This window comes from Macaca mulatta, chromosome 1 (assembly GCF_049350105.2).
Source record: "Macaca mulatta isolate MMU2019108-1 chromosome 1, T2T-MMU8v2.0, whole genome shotgun sequence".
In the NCBI taxonomy this organism is placed as follows: Eukaryota; Metazoa; Chordata; class Mammalia; order Primates; family Cercopithecidae; genus Macaca; species Macaca mulatta.
This window is the reverse complement of record NC_133406.1, coordinates 105,934,337-105,941,092: the sequence shown is the minus strand read 5'-3', so window position 1 is coordinate 105,941,092 and position 6,756 is coordinate 105,934,337.

The following is a 6,756-nucleotide window of genomic DNA, read 5'->3' as shown; positions in this document are numbered from 1 at the left end:
GTCTCAATTATGTCATACAATGTTAACTCTTAGCAATTTTTATCTTTGGTAAAAAACCTGGTAAGTTATTTTAATTATGTACTAGGTGTGGAGCCTAGGACACCAGAAAGAAATGCAGATAAAGTCTCATTTATTCCAGCATAGCCAGGGGGCATGGCTAATTCCACATGTCCCCAGGGCTTACCTAGAATGTAATGGCTCCAAAGCAAGTAAGTTGAACAATTTTCAGAAGACAAAGCAGTTTATGACCTTAAAGCATTTAGCAAACCTAATACCTGACCTGCATAATTTAGACCAAACAGCTTTATTTTACCAATAATATTTAAAACTCTTCATTTCTCAAAGTTACATTAACTAAAAGGCATTAATTACAGTTTTTATTTTTGATATGGTTCAGCTGTGTCCCCACCCAAATCTTATCTTGAATTGTAGCTCCCATAAATCCCATGTGCTATAGGAGGGACTAGGTGGGAAATAACTGAATCATGGAGGTGGTTTCCCCCATAATGTTCTCATGGTAGTGAATATATCTCACGAGATCTGATGGTTTTATGAGGGAAAACCCCTTTCATTTTGTCCTTGTCCACCACCATGTAAGACATGCCTTTCACCTTCTGCCATGATTATGAGGCCTCCCCAGCCACACAGAACTTTTAGTCCATTAAACCTCTTTTTCTTTACAAATTACCCAGTCTTGGGTATGTCTTTATCAGCAATGTAAAAATGAACTAATATAGTAAATTGAACCAGGAGCGGGGCACTGCTGTAAAGATACCCAAAAATGTGAAAACGACTTTGGAACTGCATAGCAGGCAGAGGCTGGAACAGTTTGGAGGGCTCAGAAGATGACAGGAAAATGTGAGAAAGTTTGGAACTTCCTAGAGACTTGTTGAATGGCTTTGACCAAAATACTGATAATGACATGGATGGACAACGAAACCCAGGCTGAGGTGGTGTCAGATGGAGATGAGGAACTTGTTGGGAACTAGAGTAAAGGTGATTCTTGTTACGTTTAGCAAAGAGACTGGCAGCATTTTTCCCCTGACCTAGAGATTTGTGGAACTTTGAATTTGAGGGAGATGATTTAGGGTATCTGGTGGAAGAAATTTCTAAGCAGTGAAGCATTCAAGAAGTAACTTGGGTGCTGTTAAAAACATTCAATTTAAAAAGGGAAACAGAGCCTAAAAGTTCAGAAAGTTTGCAGCCCAACGATCTAATAGAAAAGAAAAACCTGGCCAGGCACAGTGGCTCATGCCTGTAATCCTAACACTTTGGGAGGCCCAGCTGGGCTGATTGCCTGAGCTCAGGAGTTTGAGACCAGCCTGGTCAACATGGTGAAACCCCATCTCTACTAAAATACAAAAGAAATTAGCCAGTTGTGGTGGCATGCACCTGTAGTCTCAGCTACTTGGGAGGCTGAGGCAGGAGAATTCCTTGAACCCAGGAGGTGGAGGTTGCAGTGAGCCAAGATTGCATCACTGCACTCCAGCCTGGGCGACAAGACTGAGACTCCATCTCAAAAAAGAAAAGGAAAGAAAAACCCATTTTCTGAGGAGAAATTCAAGCCAGCTGCAGAAATTGGTCTAAGTAATCAGGAGCCACATGTTCATCACCAAGACAACAGGGAAAATATCTCCAGAGCATGTCAGAGAGCTTTGAAGCAGCCCCTCCCATCACAGGCCCTAAGGCCTAGGAGGAAACAATGGTTTCATGGGCAGGACACAGGGGACCCCTGCTGTGTGCAGTCTAGAGGCTTGGTGCCCTGCATCCCAGCCACTCTAGCCATGCCTAAATGTGGCAAGGTACAGCTCAGGCCATGATTTCAGAGAGTGTAAGCCCCAATCCTTGGCAACTTCCATGTGGTGTTGAGCCTGCAGATGTACAGAAGTCAAGAATTGAGGTTTGGGAACCTCCATGTAGATTTCAGAGGATGTACAAAAACACCTGGATGTTCAGGCAAAAGTTTGCTGCCAGGGTGAGGTCCTTATGGAGCATCTCTGCTAGGGAAGGGAAATGTGGGGTTGAAGCCTGCACACAAAGTCCCCACTGGGGCACTGCTTAGTGGAGCTGTGAGAAGAGAGCCACCATCCTCCAGACCCCAGAATGGTAGATCCACCAGCAGCTTTCACCATCCACCAGGAAAAGCCACAGGCACTCAACACCAGCCTGTGAAAACAGCCAGGAAGGAGGCTGTACCCTGTAAAGCCACAAGGACATAGCTGCCCAAGACCATAGGAACTCACCTCTTGCATCAGCATGACCTGGATTTGAGACACAAAGTCAAAGGAGATCATTTGGTGCTTTAAGATTCGACTGCCCTGCTGGATTTTGGAATTGCATGGGGCCTTTAGCCCCTTCTTTTTAGCCAATTTCTCCAATTTGGAATGGGTGTACTAATCCAATGCCTGTACCCCCATTGTAGCTAGAAAGTAACTAACTTGGTTTTGATTTTACAGGCTCATAGGTGGAAGGGACATGCCTTGTCTCAGATGAGACTTTGGGCTGTGGAATTTTGAGTTAATGCTAAAATGACTCAAGACTTTGGGGCACTGATGGGAAGGCATGATCGATTTTGAAATCTGAAGACATGAGATTTGCGAGGGGCCAGGGGTGAAATGATATGGCTTGGCTTGTCCCCACCCAAATCTCAATTGAATTGTAGCTCCCATAATTCCCATGTGTTGTGGGAGGAACTCAGTGGGAGATAATTGAATTATGGGGGCAGTTTCCCCCACACTGTTCTCATGGTAGTGAATATGTCTCACAAGATCTGATGGTTGTATAACGGGAAACCCTATCACTTTATTCTCATTCTCTATTGCCCACTGCCATGTAAGATGTGCCTTTCACCTTCTGCCACGATTGTGAGGCCTCCCCAACCATGTGAAACTGTGAGTCCATTAAACATCTTTTTCTTTATAATTTTTTTTTTTTGAGACAAAGTCTCATCTCTTTCACCCAAGCTGGAGTGAAGTGGCACAATTTGGCTCACCTCTGCCTCCTGGATTCAAACAATTCTCCTGTCTCAGTCTCCCGAGCAGCTGGGATTACAGGCATGTACCACCGTGTCCAGCTAGTTTTTGTATTTTTAGAAGAGATGGGGCTTCACCATATTGGCCAGGCTGGTTTCAAACTCCTGACCTCAGGTAATTCACCTGCCTTGGCCTCCCAAAGTGCTAGGATTACAGGTGTAAGCCACCACGTCCAGCCTTTCTTTATAAATTATCCAATCTCAGGTATGTCTTTATCAGCAGCATGAAAACAGATGAAAACAATTTTTCTGACAAAATATTTGATTTAAGTGCTTCTTATTAGCCCAATTAATCAGAACTTTTTCATATAAACATCACACACAACACATAAATATATAGACAGAAGAAGATCCAGTAGTTGTAAGATTTTTCATTTGTCAGTTTTTGAGATTCTTAATTGGATTACTGGATTCAGGGTGGAGTCCTTTGAGGAACAGGGCTAGGAAAACATGCAATTTCTAGGGCCTAATAAGCAGGCACAGATGGAAAGCAAACAGATCTCCAAAAATTCAGGGTCCCATTTTTATGCCGGATTCTGGATCCCCAAAAGAGAAATGGTGTGGAACAAGACAGTGCAATGATTTTACTGTACATTTCATTGCAAAGCAACCCAAGCCAATCAACCCATTTTTGATCAGTTCATCCCCCATGGGAGTCTTACCTTTCAGTGGGGGTAGGAGGACACCCAACTAGGTGTGGAGCCTGGGACGCCAAGCTCCTAGGCTAGTGTATTTAGCTTTAGGTTTTGAGAGGAATGGTATGTTTTGGCTCTGTCCTCACCCAAATATCATCTTGAATTCCCATGTGGTGTGGGAGGGACCCAGTGGAAGGTAATTGAATCGTGCAGACAGGTCTTTCCCATGCTGTTCTCATGATAGTGAATAAGTCTCATGAGATCTGATGGTTTGATAAGGGGAAAGCCATTTTGCTTGGCTCTCATTCTGTCTTTGCCTGCTGCCATCCACATAAGATGTGACTTGTTTCTCCTTGCCTTCCGCCTTGATTGTGAGGCCTCCCCAGTCATGTGGAACTGTAAGTCCAATAAACCTCTTTCTTTTGTAAATTGTCCAGTCTCAGGTATGTCTTTATCAGCAGCATGAAAATGGACTAATACAAGGGATTTATCTACTTTCAATTCCTGGGGTTTCATGAGGAAAAAAGATTTTTCCCAAAATGGGGTCTGTGGCACTTCCTCCGATTTTCCCAAGGAGTCTGGGCTGTTAGAAATTATCTTAGGTCTTCACACCTGTAATCCCAGCATTTTGGGAGGCCGAGGAGGGCAGATCACAAGGTCAGGAGCTCGAGACCATCCTGGCCAACCTGGTGAAACCCCTGTCTCTACTGAAAATACAAAAATTAGCTGGGTGTGGTGGTGCATGCCTGTAGTCCCAACTACTCAGGGGGCTGAGGCACAAGAATCACTTGAACCCACAAGGCAGAGGTTGTAGTGAACCGAGATCACACCACTGCACTCCAGCCTGGGCGACAGAGCAAGACTCCATCTAAAAAAAAACAAAAAAAAACAAAAAAGAAATTATCTTAAATCTGTCCGGGCATGGTGATGCATGCCTGTAATCCCAGCACTTTGAGAGACTCAGGCAGGTGGATCACCTGAGGTCAGGAGGTTGAGACCAGCCTGACCAACATAGTGAAACCCCGTCTCTACTAAATACAAAAATTAGCCAGGCGTGGTAGCACATGCCTGTAATCCCAGCTATTTGGGAGGCTGAGGCACAAGAATTGCTTAAACCTGGGAGTCAGAGGTTGCAGTGAGCCAAGATCACACCATTGCACTCCAGCCTGGGCATTAAATTCCTTCCCAAAAAAAAAAAGAAAGAAATGATCTTAGGTCCTCTCATGTGTGCATCAAGAGTGGCAAGAAGACAAAATGGAGAAAATCAATTCAGTTGTCTGAACAGATAAAAATCTTTTTTTTCCACAGAAAAACAAGATCCAGAAGATCCAGAAAGAGAAAGAAAAAAACAAACAAACAAACAAAATAACAACAAAAAATAATATATATAAATATATTATATATATACATATATATATACATATATATATATATATAGGTCTTGTCAATACACCTATAGCTCGAATATCTGCTTTTAATTAAGTTGACTTTGAACCAAATATCTTATTATAAGACTATAGCCAGAACAAGCAGCAAATATTTCTTACCTTTGAACTTTACCAAAGGCAACATTCCCAGTGCTCAGAGAAAAGAAAATTCAAGACAGGAAGTCAGAAGTTGTTCATGGAGGGAAAGAGAATCAATAAATGGCAAACATCACACAGATATCAAACCAAAAAGTGTTGCAACAGTGGGTAGCTAGTTAGGTATGAGCAGGGCAGGAGAGGGCTCCCCACACACAGACACACACACATACACATACACACAGACACACACACACGCACACACACTAGTGAAAGGTGACAGCATGCTGGCAGCCCTCGCTCACTCTCTGTGCCTCCTGGGCCTAGGCACCCACTCCGGCCATGCTTGAGGAGCCCTTCAGCCCACTGCTGCACTGTGGAAGCCCCTCTCTGGGCTGGCCAAGGCCAGAGCCGGCTCTCTCTGCTTGGGGGGAGGTGTGGAGGAAGAGGTGTGCGTGGGAAAGCTACAAGGCACTGGCGGGCCAGCGTGAGTTCCAGGTGGGCGTGGGCTTGGCAGGCCCCACACTCAGAGCAGCCAGCTGGTGCCACCGGCCCTAGGCAGTGAGGGGGTTAGCACCCCGGCCAGCAGCTGCAGAGGATGTGTTGGATCCCCCAGCAGTGCCGGCTGGCCAGTGCCGCTCTCAGATTCTCAGGGGCCTCAGCCGCGCCCCCCTGCACCCTGCCCCTCAGGGCAGGGCTGGAGACCTGCAGCTCGCCATGCCCGAACCACCCTGTCACCTGTGGGCTCCCATGAGGCCCAAGCCTCCCTGATGGGCACCACCCCCTGCTCCTAGGCACCCGGTCCCATCCACCCTGGAAGGGCTGAGGAGTGTGGGCGCACAGCACGGTACTGGCAGGATCCACTAGGCAAGCCAGCTGGGCTCCTGAGTGGGGTGGTGACTTGGAGAATTTTATGTCTAGGGAAAGGATTGTAAATGCACCAATCAGTGCTCTGTGTCTAGCTAATCTAGTGAGGACTTGGAGAACTTTTGTGTCTAGCTAAAGGATTGTAAATGCACCAATCAGCACTCTGTCAAAACGGACCAATCAGCTCTCTGTAAAACGGACCAATCAGCTACCTGTAAAATGGACCAATCAGCTCTCTGTAAAATGGACCCATCCGCAGGATGTGAGTGGGGTCAGATGAGGGAATACAAGCAGACTGCCCTATCCAGCAGTGGCAACCGCCTGGGGTCCCGTTGCACGCTGTGGAAAGTTTGTTCTTTTGCTTTTCGCAATAAATCTTGCTGCTGCTCACGCTTTGGGTCTGTGCCACCCTTATGACCTGTAACACTCACCAGGAAGGTCTGCAGCTTCACTCCTGAAGCCAGCAAGACCGTGAACCCACCGGGAGGAATGAGCAACTCCAGACGCACGGCTTTTATGAACTGCAACACTCACCATGAAGGTCTGCAGCTGCACTCCTGAAGCCAGCAAGACCACAAACCCACCAGAAGGAAGAAACTCCAGACACGTCCGAACATCAGAAGGAACAAACTCCAGACACACCATCTTTAAGAACACTCACCATGAGGGTCCGCAGCTTCATTCTTGAAGTCAGTGAGAC